Below are 17,707 nucleotides of genomic sequence, written 5' to 3' on the forward strand. Positions count from 1 at the left end.
ACTGGATGAATTATAGATGATATGCCTGGAAAATATAACTCTATAATCTCTGAACAAAACATTAGAGACCTCAAGAACTGTTGCAGCCCTTCTTCCAGACTGCTCCAAGACATCCAGCCAGGGAGAGAGACCGGCTGGTGTCTGTCATCAAATACTCCCACTGTTTGTGATCCATTCTGTCTGTCTCACACGCACACGCACACACACGCACGCACGCACACACACACACACACACACACACACACACACACACACACACACACACACACACACACACACACACAGAGGTCGGTAATGGCTCGGCCAGTTGTTTGGTGTATTTGGGACATCTGTGTCTCAGTGCGGCTGTCACGGTGAGGTCATTCACTCACTGAATTATACTCTGTTTTTCTTTTTATAGACGCCCTGTGGCAAACACTGCTGTGAAGAAGCTCTGCCTGACAGAGAGAGGTCTTCAGCCAGAAAGTTAGGCGGTTGAAATCATCCACGCACAAGGTAGGGAAGAACAGACTATTTATTACAATTGCCGGAGGAGGAATCCAGATCCTTTTTTTTTTAACGGCAGTAGAAGTACTGCAATGTCAAATATTGCCTTACAAGCTGAGATGTATTCGCCATGAGATGTAAGAGTGTTTGTTATCAGTGATTAACTGTCATGTTTAATCTTAGGCAATGCATCCCCTTTTTTGTGGGTTTAGTATACATTTTATATGTAAGGACTTGCTTGGAAACACCACTGTCTGACAAATTGGAGTAAGTTATATTATTGTACACGCTCAAACACAGGGTTAAAAAAGCAGCGCAACTAACGTGTAACGTGTAAATTACTACAGGATTCAAGTATCTGCACATCCTCCCTTCTTTTACATGTCTGATATCACAATATTTAACGTTAACCATTTGCAACACAGCTTCACATTCCCCATCGCGTCACCAAACTTAGTTTAGTTTTGCTGCTCGAATAACAAAACACAAAAACATGTTTTCATTGATTGTGTAAAAGCAATTGTACTGGGAAGATTAAGAAAATCAAAGGGGTTTAAGGCATTCCTTAAAAAAGAGAAATTAAAATCAAATTCCTGAATTTCATGAAAAAAAGTGCAGCCTTAATCCTGACTTGAAGTTGTATGTACAACTATGGGTAGGAATAACACAGCATGGAATTAATAAGCCTTTTTCACAGACAACATTTTAAAATGACTCCATTTAGCTGCTTTAGTTTAAGGGTCCTGCTATTACTGGCTCACTGACTCACCGCCATGCCTTATTGGGAAAATTGATTTGAACAAAGGCATCATTAAAGTTATAAGTAACAGCTGTGATTTTCCCTTTGTGACCAGTCAAAAAAGACTGACTATCAGGTGTTATTATTACAAGCTAAATTGTAATATTGTTTTGAGTGTGGACTTAAGAAATGTTGTCATCATCTACAAATACCTTGCTTTAAAAATGCTTATAAAGACGAAAGTCTAAAACTCTCTTTTCCACACACAAGTATCTTTGAGTAAATTCCAGAAAGTATAAAGTGATCATTCCTTTACATTAAACTCATTATAGGGATACAGTATATTGTATATTGCAGGTAGCAGTAACTATAATCAGATTACTTTAATCTAATTATGTGTAACACCTCCCTCCTGAGTCTGTTCATGTTCAGGAGTCTCATAAATTCACCTCATGTCAGCAGTAGATTTCTCTTGCACACACTAAGTTCACTGTGTCGAAGACAAGGTTGCCTCACCTCTGTTGGTTTGTCTTCGTGCCCCCCCCCCGTCCCTCCTATCCATCCATCTGTGCTCTTCTCTCGCTGACTTTGTCTCCCTTTGTTTGAGTGCGTTCCAGCCATACTGTGGTTTGAAGCATTTCTGCTTCTAATGAGCGAATTGTTCTTGCGTTTTGTTCCCCTCGGGGAGTGTTGTGAAGCTAACAACATTCTGCTCACAACCATTTTTAAAACATATTCACTGCACCAGGGAGGGATCGGGGCCAACAAAACAATAATGCCTGGGAGCACATACAAAATGAAAAATGTGTTAATGACAGTTGCACTAGTGAAGTGACAGCATATTCTTTTCCTGTCAATTAGACCTTGGTTATTCAAAAGCAATTTGCAACTCCCTGCAGAGTAAAATGTGTGCCATCTCCCAGGCCTTACTCTGTGATTGTGTAAGTGATGTTTTCATCCCATTTCTCTGGGTGCGTCCTAGTTTGAGACGTAGAAATAATATTAAGGTTAGCGACGAGCCACAGTACTCTATCCACATTCTTCCCACGAAAACAGAGAAATGTGTAGGTCTATTCTGAGGTGCGTGTGTGTGTGTTTGTCTCTGTGTGCACAAGTGCGGCCATAACCGTGTTACAAGGGGTATTGATACAGCTGGCATTCAAGCCCCTGATTAATTGCCATGGCATTTGGCTGTACTTGGTAAATGCCATATCCCATGCTGAGTGCTCGGTTAATGGATGTCTGCCCATTGCAGGCCCAGCATTGTCCCTCCTTTTCTTTCCTCTCCGTCCATCCTTCTTTCTTCCTCTCATTCCTCTCCTCTCCCTCTTTCCCTCTGCTCTCCTGCCCTCTCCTCCTCCTCTGCTTCATAAAAGGTTAGCTGTGCTTTATCAGCAGGAATTGACACACAAGTGGACTGATCCCATGCAGCTCAGATGTCCATGCCCCTGACAGTTCTGCCCAGAGTGGGCTTGCTGTACAAAGGCCTGCTCTTTATTTCCGCCAGCTCCAGTTCAAAGGTAGCTTAAGGTTACGTCCTCTCCCTTTTCTATTTAATCTACAGTAAATGTGTTATGATAAGAGCTGAGAAAAGAGCTCTACCTTGTGTGTGTACACCCAACTTCAGTTTGTCTCTACATCTCAAAGTAGAAAAAAAAAAAAGACATGAAGAATTAGCTCTTGTTCTCAAGTGAATTAGTTTGCTCTATCTTAATGAGGTTTGCCATGTCAGAGGGAACAGTTCAGAGGGTGCATACTAAACAGGCTGAAATTGGAATAGAGTATTAGCTCCGAACTGCAAAAATACCTTCTCTCTCCAGCTCTAATTCCAACACTGCCATGCAATTACCCTTATACACAATTTTATCTTGTCACTTCCAAATGGGAATAGAAGACCAAGCAGAGGAAAAATCATTCTGTTTTTTTTCTTTCGTTTTTTTCTTTCTGGAAACTAATTCCAAAATCTAATTAACTGCAGAAAAACATGTCACCAGTTTGGCTGAAAACATCGAATGTAGTTATGCAAATGGGCCTGTGGATTGTAGAATGTGATTTGACAGAATCTCATTCTGCATGATGTGGGTCCAGATAGAAAGATTACTCAGCCATATCTGAGTGGAGGCAAACAGGAAGCGATGAGCCCGGTAATTTATTGTATTGGTATCTCTCCTATTTGACTTCAGACAGCTCATTAAGGGGCGAGGTGTCACCCAGCTGGACAGAAAGACAGACAGGAGCATCTCTCTAATGGGTCCTCCTCTGCTCTGTCTGCATCAGCTCTTTTCTGCCTTTGTGTCACTGGCTTAATCTCTGCCTTTTTTAATATGAGGGATCCAAATACAATTTTACACAGTTCATCATTTTGCTCCTCACAGGGGAGAAGGAGGCGCTGCTCCATCCTCCCACTTGTCTTTAGTTTGCTTACAGGGCTGTTTCAGGGCAGAAGTGGACAGAAGGCTGCGATAAGTAAAGACTGTCAGAGGAGAGACGATGAAGGATGCTTTGATGTGACAGTGTGCTGTACAGGTGTCATTCTGCTGTAGCTGGCTGGTGTTGCTGTTGGCAGTAAGCGGTCCATATGCTGCGAGAATGCTGCGACTCACTTAACATTTGTCTGTGCGAGTGGATGCCTGCTAATATAAACACAAACAGTGAGGGGTTCATATTTAGAACATAACCGACTCAGTTGCATAACTGCTGAACAGAAACTACAAAGATTACGTCGCAGTCTAAACTAGCCTCTTACAGAAGTGAGGTGAAGCAACACATTTTCACTTTCATAATATCTCAAACCTGTAGTCACTACGAGTATGAAAATAAACATACTCGCACATTACCAGACACCAACCTCCCCCCTCCAGTCCTGCAGCGTTGACCTTTCCTCGTGATGTCAGTGCTTACACCAGGCTCTTCAGGAGCCCTCCTCACACCCTGACAGCTCCTGATTGCATGCCAGCGAGTGTTTGTTTGCAGACACAGAGAGTCATACAAAAAAGATCCAAGATCCAAGGTCCACTCTGGTGCAAAGAAGTAATTAATTATTGAGGACACAAAACATGACTGTTTGCTAATTTACATAGCCGTTTAAAGCCCCTTGATTTATAATTCAGGCCACTCTTACTCCGGTGAGTACTGAGATTGGAAGGCTGCACTTGAGGGCACTTGAGACATCAGTGGGGAAAGGTGCGTCTTTTCATTAGGGTGTATGTATCTGTGCATGGTTAAGTGCTACAATAGGTGTGTGACTACAGAATTGCATGTGCCAATCTGTATCAAAATAAACAGAGAGCTGAGCATGTCACCCAGCAAGTTAACACAAATGCTCATTTAACTACATCATAAAATTCACCCATTTTTGTGTAATTCTACTCCTCTGTGTAGCCGCCCTCACAACGTTTTAAAGTGATTACTAATGTATTTGTGCTAAAAACACTGGGGTGCCTTGTTAGACAAACCCACAAGCACTACTTATTTAATATGTGTGGCAGATATTACTCGTGCTGTACATTAGTAATGCAAATAACATGGCGTCAAAGGGGTTTTGGTTAATTAGCTGGAGATGTGATGCGGGCGCTGGCCCATAGCAGCTTGATTTCCTTGGGAGCGCAGACCTCGACGGGGGGCCACTCTTTGATCTGTGGATCCCACGGTCTGTTAGCAGTTTCCCAACCTCTGCAATGGTGCCGCACATGGACAGATGGTAACAAAGTGCGTGATGGAGTAAGTGTGTACCTTTGTGCCTGTGTGTTTGTTTCTGTACATGTTACTGATCAAATTTGTTTGGATTTTTTTTCCCCCAAAACTGTGAAATCCTAAACACTCAAGTTGAATAAAGTTTAGCCACCGATAGTTTATAGTTCTACAGATAGTTTATCTGTAGAAGATGAGTTCAGATTTTTCTTAACTTTCGCAACAGCAAAATAATTTATGCCTTCACTGCATTAAAGTGAATGCCGTCTGGTTTCAGTTCTATCATAAAAATGTAATCAATTATGTCCCATTCTGTTTAAAATTGTATTCAACTCTGTTTCTTCAAAAAGGTCTAATGTGAAGTTAATTTAAATTTTTCAGCAGTGACTAAATACTCATAAACATTAAGACAAGGCACTATTCCAAAGGCTGACATTTATTTCCAACGGTAAACTTGGACTTAAAAAAAAATCCACATCCGAATGTGCAGGAACACAAAAGAACAGAAACAGAACCATGTTAAAGTGGCGAGACAGTTTTCAGCATTACCATTTCAAAGAAGACAATGAGATATTAATCGATATTAATCATCTTTTCAAATCAGTGCAGTTGTCTTCACCTCAAAGTAATGCTTCATGTTTTTTTTATACTGCTGGTGCTCAGTGGAAGATTTATTCCATCCAGGCCTGAGTACGCCTCCCCCTGCTGGCTGAGGATCACACAACATCGGCTGCGTTTGTGAGCCTGGCAGGGAGTCCCAGTTCTAATTACTATGTGCTTGTACACCATGTACTAATGTTGACAGCACACTGTTTTGGCAGATAGACTACGCAATAAATCAATGTACTGTAGTGTTTTGTACTAACAAGAAATGGTAGAAGCATGTTAGTTAAACTACAGCTAGGGGACTGAACTTCAAATTTAACAAAAAAAATGTTCAGCTCCAAAAATATTTTTTCCAAAGATGTTTTGACTTTGGTTGCAGCTACAAGCGGCCGAAATGAGTTTCCTCCGTAGGGTGGCCAGGCTCAGCCTTAGAGATAGGGCAAGGAGCTCGGACATCAGGAGGGAACTTGGGAGTTGAGGCGCTACTCCTTCGCGTCGAAAGAGTCAGCTGAGGTGGTTTGGGTATCTGATTAGGATGCCCCCTTGGGCGCCTCCCTCTAGAGGTTTTCCGGGCACGCCCAACTGGCAGGAGACCCCGGGGAAGACCCAGAACACACTGGAGGGATTATGTCTCCCAGCTGGCCTGGGAACGCCTCCGGATCCCCCAGGATGAGCTGGAAAATGTTGCGGGGGAGAGGGAAGTCTGGGTCAGCTTGCTTGGCCTGCTGCCACCAGACCCGACCCCGGATAAGCGGAAGATTATGGATGGATGGATGGATGGATGATTTGACTTTCATAACTTTGCTATTGCTGGATTTCTTTTGATCAGTTCCATATCCATGATTTTGGGCTCACTCAGAGAGTTACCCTAAATGGCATGGGGCCATCGTTTAATTTTAAGCTGCTTTCACACATGCTGCAACCCTGAATTTAACACAAATATTTGAATCGGTAGGACTGAGCACTTTTCAAACATGTTCCCATAGTGTTGTTCTATCCCATCACTGGCAGGTAGATCTCTCTCTTTTTCAGAGTACACTGAATTTTTGGCTGGATGGATAAAACAGAGGGGCTGGCCCTATAAACATGAGAGTGTGTCACTGAGTGAATGAAGTTACACCGTTGGTGTTTCCCGTAGGATGGAGTTGTCGCAGCAGAGGTGAAGAGCAAGTGTGCGCATGCATTCATATTGACATTTATTGAACATAAAATATTTGGTCAATAGCTACCCAAGTACAATCTAAAAATTCAGAAGTGTTTTGACTATACTATTAGTTTTTTGTTTGACCCATAATATCCCCAGTGTCACAGTTTACATTTTCTGGGTGTTAGCTAGCTCCTAGATAACTCATTCATCGTCTTTTTTCGCCACAATTACCTTGCATCACTTCACACATCAATGGTCTCTTGTTGATTTTACCACTACTTTTGAAAAAAAAAAAAAAAAAAGTGGTGTTGTATAATTTACGAGTAATTACTATTGGGGAAAAAAGATCATTGATATGTGAAATGATTTTGGTCACAGTACACTGAATGAGCCTGTAGTTATTAAATATTTTTGTAGCATATCTTCTTTTCATTGTTGCACTTTTTAGACAGTCCCTGGTCACTCGTTGTCGTCAACAATGGATGTTTGTCCAAGGACGACTCGTTTTGATTAAAAAAGGAGGTTGTTGTTTGTTGCCTACTTTCCTGTGGTAGGAATGAAACGTTGTTTGTGTTTATCAATGTTTAATTATTAAGTTAATGATTCGGGGAAGTTTGATTTAGCCAATTTCATTCCTACTTCATTGAAGATGTGTTTCCTTGTCCTACTATTGAGTGAGTGTGTTTACTGTAACGTTACTGTGGGACACCGAAGTCAAGTTGCAAGACTGATTGTATTTCAGAGAATGATAATAAAAAACAAAATCACTTTTGCTTCTTCTTTGTTGACACCCAGCGCTTGTTACAAATGTGCCCTCATTACCAGCTCAGTGTAATGTTTCTCATTTATATGCTTTACTCACAGGTGTGTAAATTGACCGAGAGATGAAGCGTCCGTGGCGTAAAATAATATGATGTTAGCTTCCGATGAGATAAAACAGAGCCATCTCCTCTTCTCTCCTCTCCTCCTCTGCACTCCCCTCGTAAGAAAACAAAAATGCCGCCGTAGTGGAAACACTGGTGGCTGAGTTCTGTGACTTACTGTATCCGTTTCAAATTAAAAGCACTTGTTTCAACTTAAATGCCTAGTGTTTCATACTGGGTCCAGACATATAATAAGTTTGACCCAGTCTCGTCAAATCTATCTGGTGAGACGTTCCTGCAAATACTGGGCATGCTCTGTGAGCATCAGGGATTAACTTCCATTTAGCCCTATGGTAACATGGAACGGGATAAAATAATACATTTTCCAGATGCTGTTTGAGCTAATGAATCAGATCTTGTTTAGGGTTATGATTCTTAGACCAGTTTTTCTACCATTGCACAGCTTTAAAGATTCTGTAAAGCAAATTCCAAGATTTGCTTCTCAATACATTATATACATGTGAAATGAGTTGCTGAAAGCATGCGCAAAGTTTGTAAACTTTGTCGCACAGAAATGTGGAGTTAGAACATTAAACAGTTTCTCATCCGTCTTCAGCTCAGGTTTTTTTTAGACGGGGCTAAAAGCTAGCCTATCTACGTCACAAGGCTAGCGCACAGACAGTTTATATAAAATGATGTGAAAAAGTGTTTGTCCCCGTCCTGATTTCCAATTTTTTTGCATGTCACACTTAAATGTTTCAGATCATCAAACAAATTTAAATATTAGTCAAAGATAATACAAGTAAACACAAAATGCAGTTTTTAAATGAAGGTTTTTATTATTAAGGGAGAAAAAAAATCCAAACCCACATGGTCCTGTGTGAAAAAGTGTTTGCCCCCTCCTGTTAAAACATAACTTAACTGTGGTTTATCACACCGGAGTTCAATTTCTCTAGCCACACCCAGGCCTGATTACTGCCACACCTGTTCTCAATCAAGAAATCACTTAAATAGGACCTGCCTGACAAAGTGAAGTAGACCAAAAGATCCTCAAAAGATAGACATCATGCCGAGATCCAAAGAAATTCAGGAACAAATGAGAAAGAAAGTAATTGAGATCTATCAGTGTGGAAAAGGTTATAAAGCTATTTCTAAAGCTTTGGGACTCCAGCGAACCACAGTGAGAGCCATTATCCACAAATGGAGAAAACATGGAACAGTGGTGAACCTTCCCATCTTAAATTTGTTTGATAATCTGAAACATTTAAGTGTGACAAACATGCAAAAAAATAAGAAATCAGGAAGGGGCAAACACCTTTTCACACCACTGTAACCTTCTGCATGGTTCCTCCTCTCACACGGTGAAACGGTATAAAAGCCTGTAGCTCATTTGCATAAGAGGTCATCCCACTCGAGGAGAGTCGGAAGAGACTCCAGCGGAGCCTAGTTGACAAGTGTTTTTTGTGATTACTCTCACTGGCAGAAGACGAAAAAACATTTCAGCACTGCCGGTTTAAGGTTTTAGTAAACTATACTTTAGTTTGACATATTTCATTGTGAATGTAAGACATAGTGAAAGCACAATATAAGATGTGGAATAATCATATAATGTACAATGGACACCATATTGTTTTGTGTCTATCTGCATCTCTGTTGGTTGCTGTATAGGAACTAAAAAAACTAGAACAAAATCAACAATCTGTAGTGCAATTAAGGAGGACAAAGGCTTCCTCACAGTTTCTCTGTTCAAGATTTCACATTGTTTTGCAGAGATTTCTGTCAGAGACTTATTCAGACTCTGCCATCTGAAAAAAGTCCAAATGCTTAGCAATTAAATTTGAAGTCTGCATTGATGAAAGTTTTGTGAAGACTCTGTTCTTTTTAATTGTAACATTCAGAATTGTGGGACAGTCATGAATAAAATATAACCACCTCAGGATATGGAGCTAACTCTTCATAACAGATTGATGAACAATTTATATTTTCAATGGTAGCGTGTGACGAGACGGTGACAGGAGGGATGAAATAAATAAGAGGAAAATATATTGCATATGACAGGACGATGTGTGGTGTAGAACATTGCCAGGATGTAATGATGTCTGGATATTTAGCTGATCCAGCCAGCCGTTCTGTCGACCTTCTGCACGACAGGAATATGAGTGGAGGAAATGTGGTCCAGGAGCAATGAGTACAGCTGCACAATGTGACTAATTATACTATTTGCACTTGTAATTAGCCAAGAAAACTGTCCTCTGGACATATGTTTAATCCTCTCAAGTTTGTGTGACTATGGTTATTGCAATATAATACACACAGGAGCCATGTTTATGGTATGTCTGAGCCTCTGCAAGCTGAGCAGGAGGCTACGGTAGGTTTAATGTGGCTGTCTTGCCGCTGGAACAATGTGCTCAATGGTTGGATAGCCCTTTTACTATTCTACCTGCAGTAGCCCCTGTGCTATTTTCAGTTGGAGGAGTTGTTTCATAGTACCAGGACTTCTTTTATCCTCAGTTCTGTCAATCCTGTGTCCTTGAGTCCCCACATTGTCAGCCTCTGTGTCCTTTTTCTCTCTTTCTCCCTCTCCCCCCCCCCCACCCCTTCTGTCGCTGTTTCTCATCATAATGTAGCCATAGAGATGTAGAGCTGTCTCGGCACAGGACACATACACACACACACGCAACTGCACACGCACACACAAGCAGCCAGGGATTCACAGAGTGGACAGAGGGAAGGTGGTGGGTGGGGAAGAGAAATCAGCCTTCAACCGATTGGCCCACACCAAGAAAGTAATAGGAGTAGAGCTCTCAGAGACAGAGAGCGCTGGTGAAGAAAAGACAGTAAGGGGTCTGCCTCATTTGCACGGAGTCCTCCCCTCTTCATGCAGCCAGCTGACAGTGGATATTTTTATCAGCCTGGCACACAGCACAGAAAAGGAACAAATTCATTTGTAAAAGCACATTCCCCGCCAAGGACAAGATCTCCGCATGAGCTGCCTTTCTGTGCTATCAGAAGGGAAATCATTCATTTTTATTTATGCACCTGCCACAGCATTATCATGCAAAGGTTGCGCACAAGGCCTTTCCCACATTGTATCCAATGAAGCAGAAAAGAGAAAAGCAAATTGTGTTGTCCAAGGTCTGGACCCTTCTAGTAGTTTTAAAGTGCGGACATTTCCCTTTGTCAACATGCAGATATTTGTATTTGTATTCTTGTTTTTTATGTCTTTGTCTATCTTTTTTTTTTTTTTTTTACTGTGTCTTCTTCCTCTGCCCTCTGTGGGAATTTCCCAGAATCCAGTGGTGTTGGAATATGTCACCTTGTAGTTCAAGGAAAGTTACCCTGTCAATATACGCTCTTTTAATGAAGGATACATCTGTTGATCTGTGTTAAACCCAATTAGAAGTCAGTGGGATGACACGGCTTAAGTGTGCGTGAGAGCAAGCGAGCGAGAGAGTGCGAGCATGAATAAACCATGTGCTAAAGTGGTGTCACTGGGCTGCTGTGTTGGCATGTCGGCATCGCTCAGGAAAAACATGGCCATCTCTGGGGCATTGTCTGTAATCCAGCATGTAAGAGCAGCTTGATGTCTCCTTTATGTAAGAAGTCCCAGAGTCTCAGACATAATCTATCATGCATTGATTGGAGAAATACATAATTTCACTTTTCATAATTTCAGTATTTTTTGTGATAATAATGAAAAGTATTAGAACAATCTAATCCATTCTTACAAAGGGCTCATGGTTCCAATTGGCTTAAATGACAATGCTTTTGTTTGTTTTCTGTTCATTTTTTAATTATTTTTTTTTTATCAGGATTAGTGTTGAATACACCTGATGTTAAAGCAGGAAATATCATTTTCTTTATCCTCAAATGCCATGCAAATCTCCTGCTCTGAATAGACTGTTTTGCATCTGCAAAGGACAGTCACGGCCAGTAAATTGCTGTTTGATTTTCTCAAAAACAGCATGGTTTCATCTCTTTGCAGTGACACAAATAGCATAGTGTGCCAAGCTGACAGATAGATGATCCATTGCAGACGTTGTAATTGAAAACACTGAGAGGGGGTGGACAATTAATCTCTCTTTCTCTCGCTGCTTCAAATTTCCATGGAGAAATACCTCAAAATGCAGATAATAGATAAGAGTGTTATTGATTAGATGGGGTGGGAGGAGAAGCAAAGAGGTGCAGAGGTTCTCCATCACTAATCTTTCTGGCTGTGACTGCATCTAAATAACCTGCAGAGAGGGATAAACAGGCGCATCCATCATGGGACGGCTGGTGCAGACAGTGATGGATGCCTCCACCATTCGCCGCACCTTTCCCTCCTGGTCAGGGATGGGAATTGACACCGGCACTCGGGAGAAATACCTGGTTTAAACTAGGCAGGAAAATGCCTGCTTTAGCTCTTCTGTGATAGAAGGACTCGGGGCAGGCTGTGCACATGTGAGTTTTTAGAATTGTCCCCTGTCCCCCTTGTCTCTTTGAGTTTGTACGATTATCCATCTTGATAGATCCTGTTTGTTTTGTCAAAAAGGAAATTGGTTTTGTAGATTTGTGTGTGTGTGTGTGTGTGTGTGTGTGTGTGTGTGAACTCTCATATCCTTTTTGTGCGCTTGTGTATAAATTGATTTGGGTGTGCATTTCTTTTTATCTGCATGCCTGTGCACTGTGAGCCAAATCCCCTGTGCTGCCTGGACCCAGTGAGCAGGCATACCCACGCCAGCTCTCCTCAGAGGTGCCAGCCTGATAGATATGGTGTGTGTGTGCCAGGCTGTGCTTTCCCTCCCCAACCCTGCAGCATTAAGATTGATCCTTCGTTCCCTCCCATTCTTTTCTCTCTTACTCCTCTGTGTGCCTCTGCCTTTATGAGACTGTGAATAGGGGAAGTTAACAGGCTCCAACAGATGGCCAGAGCTGCTCTGGTTCACTGTCTTGCTCACACACACACACACACACACACACACACACACACACACACACACACACACACACACACACACACACACACACACACACACACACACACACACACACACACACACACACACACACACTACTGCTCCATGAATGAAAGTCGAGAGAGGTAGAGGAAAATGTGACAAGGAGAATGAGAGAGACAGGAAGTAACACAGGAGAAGAAAGGCTAAAACTAATGGAAACAGAGAAGCAGTGACAAATAACATGCAGGGAGGAAGATGGAAAAAGAGAAGGAGCGCAGGAGTAACAGCAAGAAAACGCTAAAAGAAGAGGAGGACAGAAACACTGCTGAAAAAGAGAGTGAGGGCAAAATTGAATTGTAGATTGAGGGAGCCTCTCTCCTCCCTCTTTCCCTCCCTCTTTTATTTATCTCATGTGAAACCACGCCTCCCTCCTTTCACTTGTCAGTGCATCTATAACAGTGAGCTGTCTGCACCGGGCTGTGTGGGGGGTGAAACGAGCTCCTCACACTGCCAGCACAGCGGACCAGATCTGAACCGAGCAGACGGGACTGGATGGTACTGGACTAACCAACCAGGTGTGTGAATTGGTATTTGTGTGTGTGTTTGTGACAGATGACAGAAAGCGGCATGTTTATCCCTCAGCATGTGATCGCTTGTTCCTCCACAGGACTTCCTTCCAGAGTAGCATATCTAGAAGGTACAGTGCTGGAGCTTTGCCCTAGTTTACACTTGAATGCTCTGATCCATTCTGTTCGCCTCTGAGATTTATGCATGGAGTCGCTAACGGCACTGCTCATCGGGGTAAGAAAGATGAGACCTCTTGTTCATCGGCTGCACTGGAGTATCTGGCTCTGAATCCGAGCAGCGAGGAGACAAGCTGCCGTTTATTCAGTGGAACAAGTTGGTCGGTTTTGGGCTGGACGCTGTCGACATGTGCTGTGTCTCCATTAGGTTTCGAAGTGATTGTCTTTTAAGTGGCGTTTGTGTTTTTGTAAAACTTATAATATGCCATTGAAAGATTACTAATGAGGAGAATCTGTAAGAATCCAATTTGTTCAGGGAAATAAGTAGGTACAGCTTTTACAGTTGTTTGGTCTGCCTTGGTTTTGAATCCCATTTTGTGATTAGTTGTCTTTGTCCTCGTGTTTCACAGTCTGCAGTGTTTTGAAAAATGGAACATTCATTGTCTCAGCGTTGCTTTGTATTTACTCAGACAGATATAATCCTGACTGCTGCTGAATAGTGTGTGGGGTTTAAAATTAGAACAAAAACAACAGCAGTGAAAATATAACTTTTTCCAAAGGCAGGACCAGTCCAGTGTTGGATGAGCTGCCATGTGCTCCCCCCTTTTTTCTGTTTTTTTAGGGAACTGATTAGGTATCCACCACTCAGCGTTCATTCAAGAGTCGCCATTTCAACAGTTGCAGCCGCTGCCACTCCTATAGAAGCCTGCACAGCTTTAGTCTGCCAGACTGGTCCCAGTGAATACACTCACTATCAGTGTTTTGTCAATATCTTTATGGGTCAAAAGCCTGTGTCATCACCAAGTGGTGGTGGTTAAGAGCAGCGGAGTGGAGGAGGGTGCGAGCACTGACCTAAAGGCTGAAATATTCATGACAGAGACAGCTGAACGTCCCGTGCTGTTTGTAGTGATACGGGTGGGTGGGTGGATGAATAAAATGCAAAGATGGAGGGATGGATGGAAAGTAAAGCAGCTTCAGAGATCTGTTCTTTAAGCATTCATTATTTATCACAACGCACTCTGCCATGGAAGCTCTAACCCCCACATCAACTGGCCTCTTTTCTCACTGAGATGCCAGTGGACTGAAGGAAGTTGCTTCTGCTTAGTCTACCTGTCAGCTAGTCCCCAGGCATGTTAAGACTGCAGCTGAATGCTACACACTCTGCTCACACACACACACACACACACACACACACACACACACACACACACACACACACACACGTAAACACAAACACACACGTAAACACAAACACACACAGACTCAGACATGCACGCACCCATATGAGTACACCCACACATACGATTTGCGATTATGTTATTATGTACTTATCATCTGGCACAGTTATCAGTATTTTCCTGGTTACACTCACTAATGTAATACAAAAAATGCAGTAAAAATCACATATCTGCACTGAATTAGTTGCAGACATGCAGTGGCTTCACTCACTGCATAGATTTGTGCTCATCTACAAGGAACACACACACATGCACAGCACCTTGTTAACCATCAGACATTTTTCTCATTCTTATTACCCTTTTTCAGTTGTTCAGACACTCTTTCGGAGACACATGAACACCACACACATACACACACACACGCACACACACACAGTCAGACTGAGGGACGACCTTGAGACCTGTTGATGTTGTTTGCGTGTTGTGAATACATAAGAGGCCATGTGGGACTCCTGACGAAAATGGGACGCTTGACATGCCGTTTGTAAAAAATGGCTCTAAAATGTGCAGGAGGGCTGGCGATGGAGGCGAGGGGAGACACCAGCATGAATATGGATTGTATGCTAATGTCGCACGTCGTGGCTGTTGATGAAAGCAAAGGACATGTTCCCGCAATCTCCACTCTTGGGAGGAAGTGGTATCGACAAACCTATTGTCAGCGCGCAGCCTCATCTTTGGCCAGGGGGGCAGTCTGGTGACAGGTGGCAGATATCCATGACAGCAGCCAAGGTGACACTGCTCCATGGTCTCCGCGGGCCCGCAGGCAGCTGGGGCAGCGCCGTTGCTCATTTTACCGCCGCCTTGACCTTTTGTGGTTAGACACAGAGAGGTTGGATGAGAGGGTCCTGAAGTTAATGTCACCTATTACCGTCATTCAGCCCTGTTAGACCTGCAGCTTCTTCCACCGGCTCCCCTTCCTCTCCTACAGCATGCCCTACACCGTCTATAGATACACCAATTGGTGCATTTCCAATCCATTTCTTTCGACGCACATTTTGAATTTGCAAATAAAGATGTTCTGATTTTGCCTGCTTTTTAATCTGCTGTAGACAAAGCGGCCATGCCATTCTGCATAACTACACAGAGCAAGAATGATGCCATCCAAGGTGAATAGAGGCAAATAAATGGCATGATACAGTATATCTGAGTTACCGAAGCTTGATTAATTGTTAAATTGTGGTGCTAAAATATTATGGCAGTTTAAAACTCTGAAACATAAGTAGGGTTTCACTACTCATTCACTTCCACATTAAGCTTCTTTAAAACACATTGAATGTCGCCACTAAGTAGCACTCACGTGAATCCCTGCTCATCTGTATGTATGAGCTGCTGTTAACAGGTCCTGCAATGAGCCGGCTTCAGGAGATCAGTGTGTAAATCTCAGAGCTCCTGCTCCTCTCAGCTCTAATGATAGAGAGGCTTTTTGACAACGCCTCTCAAACGCTCCTCTCTAAAAGCGTGCAGAGGCTGAAGAGAAGTCTACGGCTGATAAGAGCAAATAAGGCGAAGTGCACTGGTGTGTGTTTGTGCATGTGATTCTGTTTATTTTTTTTCCTGTTGTGCCTCTGTCATATCAGATCAGTGTGCACAGTGTGTGTGCATGTGATTCCCAGTGTTCATGTGTGGACAGCCGTTCGACTGCTGCGTGCGAGTGCAATCAGATTTCAATCTCTTCCCTCTATATGGCTGGGCTGCTGCAGCGGAGGTGCCCCACGGGGAAATGTAATTATACCCTGCTGGCCACAGAGAATGGGCTTCACTGCCCTATCTGTCTCTGGAGAGACAGCGGCTGGAGGCCCCTTCTCACTTGCAATATCAAACAGCAGAGATGTCACTAAAGCCCTGCTATATCTGTGAATTTTGTATTAAATCCTTGCTCCAATCTCCTCCTCTAATCAGCTTTTAGATCCCGGGGTTATCTGTGGTCTTTTGCTACAGTTTTGTTACAGTTTTGAATAATTTATGACAGAATTAACTGCGGTTGCTAAGAGCAGTGATTGGGAGATTTTGGAACGCGGCCCAAATCGTATTTAGGTTCAAAGCCATTTTTCTCAACCTTTTTTTTCTGTCTGATAAGCAAAATTTTATCAGCACGTATGTAATTATTGCCGTAATTACTTTCATCTGCATTTTCTCCACCTGGGTCCCTCACATATGGATCTGAAGTGCTTTTTATTGCTGAATCTATTGTATATTCCTCTCATGTTCCTATCCTTTATGGTTGTGTTTCCTCCACTGCTTGCTTTTGGCTTCGCTCAAACTGAGGTGTGTGCAGAGATGGTGTCCATTAGTAAGGCAAAACAAACAGACACACCCCACTCTCCTGAATTTAGGTAAACAATCAATGAGAGCACTAAGAGAACAGCAGCCTAAGTGGCCCATTGATGTTATGTTTAAATGAATACAGGATGCACGAGTGATGGTAGAACAACCCAAACCAAAAGAATTCTATTATTTCTTATTGTGTAATTCAATTCATGTATACCAGACGTCTCCCAAAACAGTTTACCCTGTTGGGGCTTTTAAAGCAAAGAGGGGATAATTCCAAGAAAAAAGAAAGTGCACAAAAGAAAAGGAGCTATGGCAAAAGACATCAGAAAATTCCGTGAGTCGGGTAAACAGGGACAATGAGTCCAGCAGCTGTATAGACGCCAGATGTAAATACTGACTGGCAAGTTGAAAAATGTTCCCCGCAAATCTCAGTGTGTCACCCGTTTCATCATGTTGTACCTAGTCATGGTAACTTACTAGAAGTGCAGCTGAGCCAGAACACTTCTGTCTTCTTCATTTCCCTGATTTGTTACACTCCAACTCTACCTTAATCTCCATTTCTCCATTCATCACCCGCTCTCCATCCCTGCATTTAGCCTGGTCACAAGTGCCGCTCCCCACACCCCTCCAATCACACCCTCACCCCTCCCTCGTGCCTCTCCCTCAGGGTGTAGTAGCCATTGTTGTGTCTAATAAGGTTTATGGAATTACAGATCTCTGAAATTGGATTTTCTCACTGCACCAAAGCAGTGGGATTACAGGTTTAAGGCCGGGCGGAACGGGGGAACAGCTGACTTGAGACTGAAATTTTTTTGTTTTTTGACTGCACCCTTGAGGTGGGCAGATCAAGAGATTGACATGCCAACAGCTCTGGAATGAGTCAGACAGGCAGGCAGATTCCCAGTGTCTGTATGTACCTGGCAATTAAATTGATTCTGAGTCAGACAGCTTTTTGGCTCCAATGTTTGGATTTCTATTTCTCTC

The 17,707-nt window shown here is 42.7% G+C and overlaps 1 protein-coding gene across 6 annotated transcripts in view; it reads left to right on the forward strand.

Moving 5' to 3' along the window:
* The first annotated feature begins 426 nt into the window (after positions 1 to 426).
* Positions 427 to 17,707, forward strand: part of sulf2a (sulfatase 2a) — a 47,623-nt gene continuing 30,342 nt past the window's right edge. For 2 of the 6 annotated variants that reach the window (XM_069155307.1, XM_069155467.1), the window contains exon 1: positions 12,812 to 13,046. The gene's annotated coding sequence lies outside the window, so the exon portion shown is untranslated. Of the gene's footprint in view, positions 496 to 12,810; positions 13,047 to 17,707 lie in introns of those variants that run through there. The other 4 variants (XM_069155556.1, XM_069155639.1, XM_069155376.1 and 1 more) reach the window with 3 other exon arrangements.

The sequence above is a fragment of the Embiotoca jacksoni genome, unplaced genomic scaffold, assembly GCF_022577435.1.
Source record: "Embiotoca jacksoni isolate LCO1_2020_lvr unplaced genomic scaffold, fEmbJac1.0.p SCAF_1, whole genome shotgun sequence".
NCBI lineage: Eukaryota > Metazoa > Chordata > Actinopteri > Embiotocidae > Embiotoca > Embiotoca jacksoni.